The 12,422-nt window shown below is 39.1% G+C and overlaps 1 protein-coding gene across 1 annotated transcript in view; it reads right to left on the reverse strand.

Moving 5' to 3' along the window:
* Positions 1-1,629: 1,629 nt before the first annotated feature.
* Positions 1,630-12,422, reverse strand: part of LOC140512175 (uncharacterized) — a 113,834-nt gene continuing 103,041 nt past the window's right edge. Inside the window, exons 3-5 of the mRNA XM_072621443.1 lie at positions 4,892-4,983; positions 4,260-4,467; positions 1,630-3,579 (exon numbers count right to left, since the gene is read on the reverse strand). The gene's annotated coding sequence lies outside the window, so the exon portion shown is untranslated. The remainder of the gene's footprint in view (positions 3,580-4,259; positions 4,468-4,891; positions 4,984-12,422) is intronic.

The raw sequence follows: 12,422 nt of genomic DNA on the forward strand, positions 1-12,422 counted from the left end.
ATTTGACTCAAGGAAGGAATAAAATGCACACTCATTTTGGTATGAAAACCTATCTTACAATACAGGAAAGTAGGGGAGAAGGGGATAAGCAAGGTAGGGGAGATGATGGAAGGGAGGGCAATGGGAGGAGGGAGCAATTAGAAGTCAACACTCTTGGGGAGGGACAACGTCAAAAGAGAGACTAGAAGAAATGGGGGGGAAGGATAGGATGGAGGGAAATAGTCTTACACAACATGACTATTATGGAAGTCATTTGCAAAACTACACATATATAGCCAATATTGAATTGCTTGCATTCCCAGTGGGGATGGGTGGAGAGGGAGGAAGGAGGAGAAGCTGGAAGTCAAGGTTTTAGGAACAACTGCTAAGTATTGTTCTTGCATACAAATGGGAAACAAAAAACACAGATAATGGGGTATAGAAATTTATCTTGCCCTACAGGACAAAAGAAAAGATGGGGATAAGGGAAGGGAGGGATGTTAGGAGAGAAGATTGGTGGTAGGGGTAATTAGAATGTTTGGCATTTTGGGGCTGGGGGAGGGGAGAGATGGGGAGAAAATTTGTAACTCAAAATTTTGTGGAAACAAATGCTGAAAACTTAAAATAAATAAATAAATGCAGAGAGCTAGGAAATTCCACTTTGAGGGACTCTGGCTTTTCACCTGAACTCAGAACCTCTGAGAAACACAACTAACTTCTATCTGCTCTCACCCCTAAAGCCATTTCAGCTGATTGGTGAAGAAAAATGTGCAGAGATATAGATTTCCCATCTATTCTCTCCCCGCAAAGGCAGGTTCATTATTCTGTGTGTTATTCTATGTCTTCAGTGTCTAACGGAGAGCATGGTGGTCTGCCACGTCACTTTCAGAGATCACAAAGAGGAGTCTGACAAAGGTCTGTGCTCCTGGATCTCAGTCAACTAACCAACAAGGGAACCAGTGTCTTCTCAGAAAGCACCATCATTCCACAGTCCCTCAGATGTATCCTAAAGACCATGGCCCATAATTTCATCAGATTCATTACAGAAACTAATCAAACTGATTGGAGATTTCCCAATCAAACCTCACTACCTGCAGGCATATGTATATAAACATACATATGTAAAGGGCTGACCAAGTAAAGCCTGAGCAACTTAATATGTGGTTAAAGAATAAGAGAATTGCTTTGGACAATAATTGTGTCTCCTTGATTCTGCCTCACTGAGAGATGCAAACACCCCCAAGATCATGTAATTTTGAAGCATGTCAGCCAATTTTTCACAGAATTATAGATTCAAACCTTACATATTAACTAGCACACATTTTATAGATAAGGAAAGTGAGGCACAGAAGTTAAGTGCCTGAGGTCACAAAAGTACTAAGAGTAGAACTAGTTTTCAAACTCAGGGCCTCCAACTCAGAATCCAGAATTCTTTTCACTGAAGCATGCCCCTTTTCATTGTTTAGCCTTGAACTTGAAGTGGGACTTCATCAAGAATTGTTCTGTAACTCATACTCCCACCTCCATTTTCTTTGAGAGTATCAGAATATAGTCTGTGCTTAAGGTACATACTGATGACTATGGGTAACATAGATAACAGGTGGATAAAGGGGCTTCAATTCCCCTGCAAGCTTTAGGGCTAACAATATTAGATATAGAACAGGCTTTATTTCACCTCACAAAAATAAATAAATACAAAGTACTCACTAAGGTTCACCAACATGCAAAGTATTCATTCTTTCCTGTCTATCCAAGGTGTATCATCTTCCTGTCCAGGGACCTCTATAGTAATCTAGACTCACAGTGTCACCCTGTGGTTTGGACTCCCAACTAAAGGGAAACACACTTGGAGTTCCTAGAGAATCAAAAGAGAGTCCCGACCATCTTGGGAGCACCATGGCATCTCCCCTAGGGATCAATATGGTCTTCCAGATTTATGGTACATCCTAAAAATTTTGTGCTTGCAAAATTGATTTTGGCACTTGAGGATGCTTTACAATCAGCATTACCCAGTGAATCTTCAACATCCAAATAATTCATACTAATTAAAGAAGGCCAGGTTGGCCATCTTTCATAATGGCTCAGTCCCTTGGTACTCCTCCAACCCTGGAATCATGTTTGTTCTTCTCTCCAGAAGGTTAGATCTCAGCAGCTCTTACCACTTAACCTTAGCCTCCAGTACTAGGGCCATATGTTTGTTCATCTTCTCTACAGAAGACTGGATCAAGCAGGTCTCACCACCTGACCATGGCCTATAGCTGCTGCCATCTCTCATGCCAAAAATTTCTTCCACTTCCTCTCCATGCCTGCCACCTCTGAAGCTCAGAGAGAAATCTTTTTAATGTTATGCTGATGTACAAGAATTGCCCTCTGACCCAGAACCACTGGTCTCTGCTCAGTTCTCTCTCTCTCTCTCTCTCTCTCTCTCTCTCTCTCTCTCTCTCTCTCTCTCTCTCTCTCTCTCTCTCTCCCTACATTTATAGGCCCAAGTTCCAATATACAATTCAGTTCTATAACAATCTAACTTAATCATGTCAGGACTCAGATAATAGTAATATTTATACCTATTAAGGAGTTGGATTATGGTCACATCCTTTTACCTTGTTAAATTCTTCCAACTTATAGACATACTATACATTTCTTTGACCTTACAAAGTGTCAAAAAGTTGCTCAAACTGTCCAAAAAGACATTGCAAAGTAAGCCAGGTGGCACCTAAGAATCTTTGAAATCTGGAAAGCATCCATGCTTGTCAGAGTACACACAGTACGGTCTTGGTAAAGTCCAGTTGAATTGATTTCCAGATATTCTAATTTATATGATGGTCTTCAGGTAAGCAGAGAAATCAATGATAAATCATTAGGATATCCTGAGGCCAACCACTCCATTGCTCTCCCTTCATGACTGGGAGTTCCCTAGAAGGTAGAAGAAGAGAATATTGAACTACTTGAGTGGACATCAATAAGATCATAGATTGATTTATGTAGAACACAACCTAACTATACCTTTAATTTTTCATTTTTAAATAAGCTTTTAATTGATGTTTTCTGTCCCTTACATCACCATAGTTATCCCATGCAACCATCTCCCTCCCAGAAAGCTATCTCACATGACATAATAGTTTTTAAAAAGGAAAAAAAGTCAGCACAACTAACTGACACACTGAAAAAGTCCAAAAACGTGTGCAATGTGTAACAACTGTGGACCTCCCAACTCAAGTAAGGTAAGACTGAAGTGTCTCTCATCTCTTTTCATTCAAACTGCTTGATGTTTGTAATTTTATGTTTCTTTTTTCATTTTTTTGGTGCATTGTTCTTTCCATTTACATTGTTGTAGTTATCGTATGTATTATTTTCTTGGCTCTGCTTGTTTCACTCTGCATCAGTTCATATAGATTCTTCCATGTTTCTCTGTATTTATCACATACATCATTTCTTACAGCATAGTAATATTCCATTACATTTAACCATCCTCAGATTGACAGACATTTACTCTGTTTTCTCTTGGCTGTCATCATCTACATCTTCTTATCCTGAGTGATTCTTATGTGTATCCTCCCATCAATCTCCAGAACAAAGCTTCCCAAAGCAACAAAGGTTTTCCTGTAGACACAAAAGTTGTTAACCTCTTATATCTTTCAATAAAACATATAATCTTTTCCCCATACAGGCTCTGAGACTCACTGAAATCTCTCCCAAGTTAAGAATCCTCAATCTAGAACAACAGAATAGAAATACAATAGTAATAGCTTATAGTTTTACTATAGAACTTTGGTGTTACAAAGTGTTTTACATCAGTTACCTCATTTGAACCTCCCAACATTCCTGTCAGAAGGTAAAGAAGGCAAGAATTACCAGTCCCAAGATATTCAGCGATTTACTTGTGTTACACAGACAAATGTCAGGTCTTACTCTTCATCAATAGCAAGCCTGAAATTGGTTTTCAGCATTTTAAGGAACTTTTTTATCACTCAGGTTCCTAGGGGCTTCTGTTATTTCTGATTTGAGCCTACATAAGCATGAGAGAAATGAGAGAGTTTTCTCTGAAGCTTCAGACTGAAAAGCATTGGAAGCTGCCCAAGAAACCCTGTTCTCATGAGATTCCCATCCTAATTTCTTGATCAAGGGTGTTTCGATAAGTATCTAAAGTTTGGAGAGTCTGTTCCAACCACTAGACCTTTTGAAGTTCACCCACTAATACATCCTGTCTGTCTTTGATGTGTGTAATTAATACAGGTTTAAACAGATGTTTATATTCTGAAAGTTGCTAAATATATACATACTTTGTGCACTTGTCCTTACAGGAGTGTTAGAAATAGGACATTTTCTCTGAGCTCTGATCAGAGTTGTTGATGATATGTCTCCCTATTTAATGGCAGCTACATCTCAATTTTTTTTAAAGGAGGATGTCTGCCACTCCTTTGAGGGTTTCTTTTTTCCATGAGTTAAATGTTGTGGTCCTGTTTTTCCAAGCTGAAACAGGTCTTCCATCTAGGAAAGAAAAAAAAAAAAAAAGAAGAGAGATGAGACCTGGGAACACACAATGGATAAGAATTTCTTCCCTAGCTGTCAGTGTTCATGATGAGGTTAAGGGGCTCCCTTCATGTCCACCCAAAAGATGGGATTCAAACAAAGAACAATATTTGCTCAGATAAGACAAGGATTCCACCAAGGAAAATAAGAAAGGAAGATAGAAGAGGAGGGGGAGAGTCTCCAAGGTATAGTATTCCCAACAGGTAAACATCTTGCTTTGCTTCACAATGGGCAAGGAAGGAATCTACCGTTTGTTATTTTTCCAACTATCAGCTCACTGATTAAAGTCTGAAGTGCTTTATTTTCCTTTTGGTATGACTAAGAAGAAAGGTCAAAGAGAGGAATCCGAGGGCATTCTTTCTAATAAAAACCTTTGTCTTACAAGGGTCCTGACTGGAGATCAGATGAGCAGCTGGGTTCAAGATGCTTCTCTTTAGTTCATCCATCGAAGTGGGATGATTCTTGTCTAAAGGACTGAAAGCAGAAATAAATCAAATGGGTGGGGAAAATAAAGAGCAGCAAATTATTATCTATATTGCCTGGGAATACTTATTGGATCACTAGCTAGCAGGAACTATAGAAGTTATCTACCTATGGTCCAGAAATTTTTTTTTCTTACTTTGATGGCTGTATTTCAAAATAACTGGTATCTTTTATAAACGTATGGATTATATAAAATGCAATTAAAAGTACTATTCTAAGGAGTCACTGGGCACCACTTGACTGTCAAGGGGGTCCATGATAAAGAAAAGGATAAAGAAAAAAAGCCCTGATCTAATGCATCCCCTCATTTGACAGATAAAGAATTTAGGACCCATAAGACTGAAGTGACCAAGGGATCATACTGGAAATAGGAAGCAGAGCTACCATTCAAACCCAATTCACCTTGTTCCAATCCAGAGTTCCTTCTAATTCACTCAGCTGCCTCAATTCCATGCCAAAGATCCATGAATTAATTAATGTGGATATACTGTCTACCAATACAGGATCCAAACTGTCTCTGCTGTAGAAAATCTCTTCACAACAGAGCCTCTTCCTACCTCTCCAGCCATCTTTCACATTACTCCCCTATACACACTCTTTAATCCCACCATACTGGGCTACTTATTCCATACATCCAACTACTGTTCCCCATTCATCTCTTCAGTCCTTGACTGTCTGAATATTCCCTCACCTCTGCCTATCGAAATCTCTGTTTTCCTTCCAGACAGAGTTCAATATTAAACCTTTCTTGACCCCTCCAGCTGTATTCATTTTATATGTTTAGATGTATATATTTAGACGTGTTCAGGCAGATTCATAAGTGGATTCATGAGTCTGAAGAAATTATTTTCTGCTTGACTTATATTCTGTGATGATCTCCTCCAAACTTAGCTGGGCTGGTGGTCAGACAACAGATGTACAATCATTTACAGGGATGGTACTAAAAGCCTTTCCAACTCTAACAGACTTAATATAGCTTGTCCTCCTTCTACTAACCTTCAAGAATCCACAGTCCCTTCCAGGCCAACATGAGGCAACAGCTTTGAATTGTGGATATGACACTAGATTTTGGACTCAGGAAGTCATTGTTGCTGTTGAGTTGTTTCAGTCACATCCAACTCTCCATGACCCCATTTGGGGTTGTCTTGCCAAAGATACTGGAGTGGTTTGCCATTTCCTTCTCCAGCTCCTTTTACAGATGAGAAAATTGAGGCAAACAGAGTTAAGTGACTTGCCCAAGGCCACACAGTGTCTAAAACTGCATTTGAACTCTGGTCCTCCTCACTTCAAGCCAGGCCTCTATCCACTGCACCACCCAGAGTCAGGAAGACCTGAATTCAAATTCTCTTAAACATTTAATCTCTATGTAACTGCCCTATGCCTCAGTTTTCTCATCTGTATTATGGATGGGGGAGAGAGGACTGGACTTGAGGACTGCTGAAATCCTTTCCAGATGAAAATTTATGATCTTATGGCCATAATAGAGTTCCTTAACCTGGGAATAAAGAACAACTGAAATTCACTCATTTCAAACTTTCATTTTATACAGTTGTTTCAACCTTCTCACTCAGTTTAGATTTCTTTTCAGAACTAATAAATAACCCAGTTAACTAGTTTGAGTTTCCCCTTTTTCCACCAATGTCCTCTAACTGCTAAAGACACAACAAAAGAAAGAAAAGATTACAGAGAGGAAAGGAAAAGGTTTTGTTTTTGTTTTTTTTATCTGAAGCCAAAGACGCTGATGTGGTTCCCAGGGAAGTGAACGTGGGGACAAATTATAATTTGGCCTCACCCATGTGTGCCATGCATAGAGTAGGAAGTATCTAATAAATGTGCACTGAATAAACTGACAAACAAGATCTTACAGATCCTCCAAGAATGTAAAACATGCAATGAAGTCCAAGACTTAGTCTCTCAAGGAGACTACTTTCAACACAAATAAGATGGTTTTTTATTTAAATTTAATTAAGAAGGGAAAAGTATCACTCTGATAGTGTAAAATACAGTAAAAATCTTGTCTCTCCTTTTATTATATATCTTTATTGTAAGGCAGCCACATTAGTACCATAGTTCTACCATTTCCTTCCTGTTCAATGACATTTTCATCTAATTCTGATTTCCCTAGCTTCTACTTTCTATCTGACTTACAAAGTCACTCTTGGTCTGCCTTTAGTCACTTTAACCTCTTAGAAAGTTTTAAAAAATAGAAAAAATGATATTTTTTTCATATACCTAATAATTGTATATGCAAATTATCTTTATTCACATCTGATCTTCATTTGATCTTTACAGCCATGCTGTAAGATAAACTGCGTAGGGATTAGTATGCTGTCATTTACAAATTATGTGAATTTAGGTAAGTCACTTGCCCTCTCTGGGTCTCAATTTCCCCCTTTGTAATTGTTTTCTTGATGGTCTGGACCAAAAAGCCTTAGCAACTTCTTAATCTTTTTTGCATCATGTGGACCCCTTTGTCAGTTTGATCAAGCCAGTGGACACCTTCTCAGAATAATGTTTTAAAATAATTGAAGGAAATGCTAAAATTCAATTAGGGGTTAGTGAAAATGAAGATCTATTCTTTTTCCCATCTAAGTTCACAGTCCTGAAACCTATTCATGATCCTTTGAGGGTCCACAAAACTCAGTTTACACACCTCATGTCTAGACTTATGTTTTCATACATGTGAGGAACTCTCTAGTGCAGAAACTCCCTCCAATAAAGATGGATTTACCAATAAAGATCAGTGACTCATCTATAATTTGTCTTTTTAGGGAATTGCCTGGGGCACCAAGAAATTAACTTGCCTAGGGTCACGCAGACAATAGGTATCAGAAGTAGACATTGAATCCATGTCTTCCCAAATCTAAAGCTTGCACTCTATCCATTAGGTGAAGCTCCTATAAAAAAGAGGATTTGATCCCTGCATTACCAAAAAGGAGGACAAGAGCATATGAACATCAAGTATTATTATTGTCCAAACATCCCAAATTGATGGCATCATATTTACTAAACAATGAATCATTCTGCTTCCTTCAAAACTAGAGAAATTATACAAAAGAAAAGGAAAGAAAACTTGAGGTACAACTTCTGCTGTGAACAGGGGTAATCAGTTCAGTAGATTGGCTGGCCCCTGGGATAACTCCTCCTCAACTTTTCACCCTTCCTGTAGGGACTACCACTGAAAGAAGAAAGGAATCTTCAGCCTTCTTGGTTATGTCAATTCACTCCTGCTTCAACGTTGAGGTTGGAGCCTTTTCTGATCTGTGGCTATTCCAACCCCTCTTTACTTTCCTAACAAACTAACCTTTTTTTAAGTTTAATAATGCATCTTTCCCCAAAAGATGACAAAACTATAAACACATTTACCACTTAACAACTGGCACTTCACAAAGTCCATAGAAAGACAAGTATATGGCCCAAATTGGCAAGGGATAATGGAATTGCTAAGGCTTTTAAAAATGCCAGTTCTATATAAAGTAAATGCATCCAAAGTAGGCAATTAAAAGCTGAGTGACTGAAGGTGAATATTTCCATTAAAGGTTCATTTGTCCTGCTTCCACAGAACTAACATTTAGTACCAGCATTGTTCACAGGGAATAAAGCAAGAGACTATTGAAAGCTATGGGGCAAATGAGAGAATTCTGTTCCTAGAAGCTTAACAAAAAGAAGTGTTCTTTGAAGCTATTTTAACAGCCCCCTTTTTCATTACTATACAATAGACAAATTACAGAGACTATGACCTAGCTCATATATAAACAAGGGATTTATCAAACATTTATTATCTGCCAGATACTAGCAATACAAATATCAGCAAACAAAACAATCCCTATGTTCGAGGAGTTTATATTATTATAAGGGAAAATATTAAAGGAAGCTAGAAATGTGGTAGGAAATTGGACTAGGCTGGGAGGGAAAAGATACTCCCAGATGTAAGGAACGAGGTAAGAAGAAGGAAGTATTGGAGTACTCAGAATGAATCTAGGACTGAATGCAGTGAAATATGGTTGAAGTTCTTCCTAAAATGGTGGTACCAGGGAGAAGGTCACCAGTCAGGAAAGAAGAGTCTCCATATGGGTTTAGGAGCTATAGACTCTGTGTTTCAGATCAGCCCTACACATAAAGCCCAGTCAACATACAAGGAGAACATTATGTCTGCACAGAAATTAGGTCAGAAGAGGCCAAGTGAATATTCAAGCCATGAGCTAAAGAGAAACACCAGCTAGAGAAATCTATCTTGTCTGACCCTGATTCCATTTCATCATTTCAGAGAGTTCCATGAAGCCTACCTACTGCGTGAGTAGCCAACATTGAGAAGCAATCAGGGGCAAGATGGACAATCTCAGTGTTGAGGTTTGGGGTGCTAGTAACGATGAAATATAAGTATATGGGGTTAGTCCACCTGAAAAGAATTCAAGTGCTCAAGCCTTCTTTCAGTCAAAGTCACCTGAGGTTTATTGTAAAGCCAATTAAGGAGTGAATCTGCAACTTGATGGGGTTGAGATTTGTATTGACCCCCACACCAACCCCACTAAACCTCTACAACCCCATGGCTTCCAGATGGCCGCAGCTCGAGCATATCACCCCACAGGGAGAGGAACGACCCCTCTCCTGATGACCAGACTTGCCCCTCTCAGCCCCAATGTGGAGCCAACCACACAGGCACTACCAGGCCAAACCCACCAAACCAGCAGGGGCCCTCTGGTCACCAGCCAAGGCAAGCATGGTGGGATAGCCACCCCCCAGAGCCAAGGGGAAGCATGAGATCTTATTTACTTAAAATATATTCATATCTGAATTTACTTACAATTTACTTATTCACTTATAATATATTCATATTTGAACCAATAACCTTCCCAAAGATCCATCACTATAGGGGAATGAAGAAAAACTAGAACAGGAAATCCCTTATCCAGGCTAAACATACCCAATTCCTTCAAATGGTTAGTCTTCATATCAGAGTAACTGTTTCTGTTTTACCCAGGAACCCTGAGGGTCTCCCACTCCCAGTCTGATTTTTTTTTTTTTTTTTTTTTTTACTAAAGAGGCCATCCCTTGAGTAACTACTTAAAGAAGCCTATTCATTGAATGGGTGTATCTCACTCAAAGTGAGAATGTGACAAGATCTTAGCCAGAAAGGACCAGGGTCTCCCATTGCATCCTGGGCCATCTCCAGCTGTCCTGATGAATATCAGGGCACTGGACCCAGATGGCTCAGGAGAAGAAAGTAAGGTTGGTGATCTTGCACAACCCTCCCTCACTCAAATCAAAGTCAATGGCAAGTCATGTCATCATCTTGTTGTCATGGTCCTCTTGGACAAACACAACAACATATACAAGGAAGAAACAGTCAAAAGATATGGATGTGATTAAGGAGTGGTAAGTAGTCTGGGGTGGGCCAGGTACTACAGTGAAAGGACATTAGTAGGCTTAATTAAGCGATCTAGATGCAATTAAGGAGAGGGCTGTAAATATAAGAAGTCTGGGGTGGACCAGGTTCAGCAAGGAAAGGACATCAAGTAGGTTGATTAGGTGATCTAGTCAAGCTGGGGTGAGTCAATTGCCTTGGGCAGAGGCACCAGTGATCTGGGTTGCAAAACATGTGGGAAAATTCAGGGACTGGGTTGCTTTCAAAGACATGGTCTCTTCCTTTTAGGAATCCAGGTCCCATCACCCCATCATCAGGCAATGACAAAAGCAGTGGCACTGAAATCTGTTCTGGACTCTCAAGGTATCCAGCAAACTAGATTTGGACCCTGTGGGAGGCTGGGAGTGAAAAATCAGCCAGGCCCCAATAGGTAAGTTTTAAGTTACATAAAAAGGATGATCAGGAAGTTTTTAAAAAATGAAAGGCAATATATTAGCAACAAAGTCCAACAGCAAGATATACAAAGAGAAATCCCATTTAAAGCTAGGGTAGACAGTATAAAATACTTAGGAGTTTATCTGCCAAAACAAACCCAGGGATTATATGAACACAATTACAAGACACTTTTTGCACAAATAAAGTCAGATTTAAGTAAGTGGAAAAACATTAGTTGCTTATGGGTAGGCCATGCTAATATAATAAAAATGACAATTCTACCTAAATTAATATACTTATTTAGTGCCATACCAATTAAACTATCAGACAATTATTTTCTAGAGCTGGATAAAATAATATCAAAATTCATTTGGAAAAACAAAAGGTCCAGAATATCAAAGGGACTAATGAAAAGAAATGCTTGGGAAGGTGGCCTAGCGCTACCAGACCTCAAACTGTACTATAAAGCAGCAATTATCAAAACCACTTGGTATTGGCTAAGAAACAGAGAGGTAGACAAGTGGAATAGACTTGGCACTCAAGATGCAGTAGGCAAGGAATATAGCAACCTTCTGTTTGATAAACTCAAGGACCCCAGCTTCTGGGATAAGAACTCATTGTTTGACAAAAACTGCTGGGAAAACTGGATAACAGTGTGGCGGAAATTAGGCATAGACCCATACCTGACACCGTACACAAGAATAAAGTCCAAATGGGTACATGATTTAGGTATAAAGATTGATACCATGAATAAACTGGAGAAGCAAGGAATAGTGTATTTATCAGATCTATGGAGAAGGGAAGAATTCTTTACTAAAGGAGAGATAGAAAGCATTATGAAATGCAAAATGGATAACTTTGATTACATTAAACTGAGAAGTTTTTGCACAACCAAACCCAATGCAACCAAAATCCGGAGGGATGTAGTAAATTGGGAAAGAATTTTTACAGCTAAGCTCGGGGATAAAGGTCTCATTTCTAGAATATATAGAGAACTGACCCAAATGTATAATCATACAAGTCATTCCCCAATTGATAAATGGTCAAAGGATATGAACAGGCAATTTTCAGAGGAAGAAATTAAAGATATCTATAATCATATGAAAAAATGCTCTAAATCACAATTGATTAGAGAGATGCAAATCAAAACAACTCTGAGGTACCACATCACACCTATAAGATTGGCAAACATGACAGAACAAGAAAATGATAAATGCTGGAGAGGATGTGGGAGAGTTGGAACACTAATCCATTGTTGGTGGAGCTGCGAGCGCATCCAACCATTCTGGAGAGCAATTTGGAACTATGCCCAAAGGGCTACAAAAATGTGCATACCCTTTGACCTAGCAATATCGCTACTAGGACTATATCCCCAAGAGATCATAAAAATGGGAAAGGGTCCCACATGTACAAAAATATTTATAGCAGCACTCTTTGTAGTTGCCAAAAACTGGAAGTCAAGGGGATGTCCATCAATTGGGGAATGGCTGAATAAATTATGGTATATGAATGTAATGGAGTACTAGTGTGCCATAAGAAATGATGAACAAGAAGACTTCAGAGAGGCCTGGAAGGACTTATATGACCTGATGCTGAGTGAAAGGAGCAGAACCAGGAGAACTTTGTGCAC

The sequence above is a fragment of the Notamacropus eugenii genome, chromosome 6, assembly GCF_028372415.1.
Source record: "Notamacropus eugenii isolate mMacEug1 chromosome 6, mMacEug1.pri_v2, whole genome shotgun sequence".
Lineage (NCBI taxonomy): Eukaryota > Metazoa > Chordata > Mammalia > Diprotodontia > Macropodidae > Notamacropus > Notamacropus eugenii.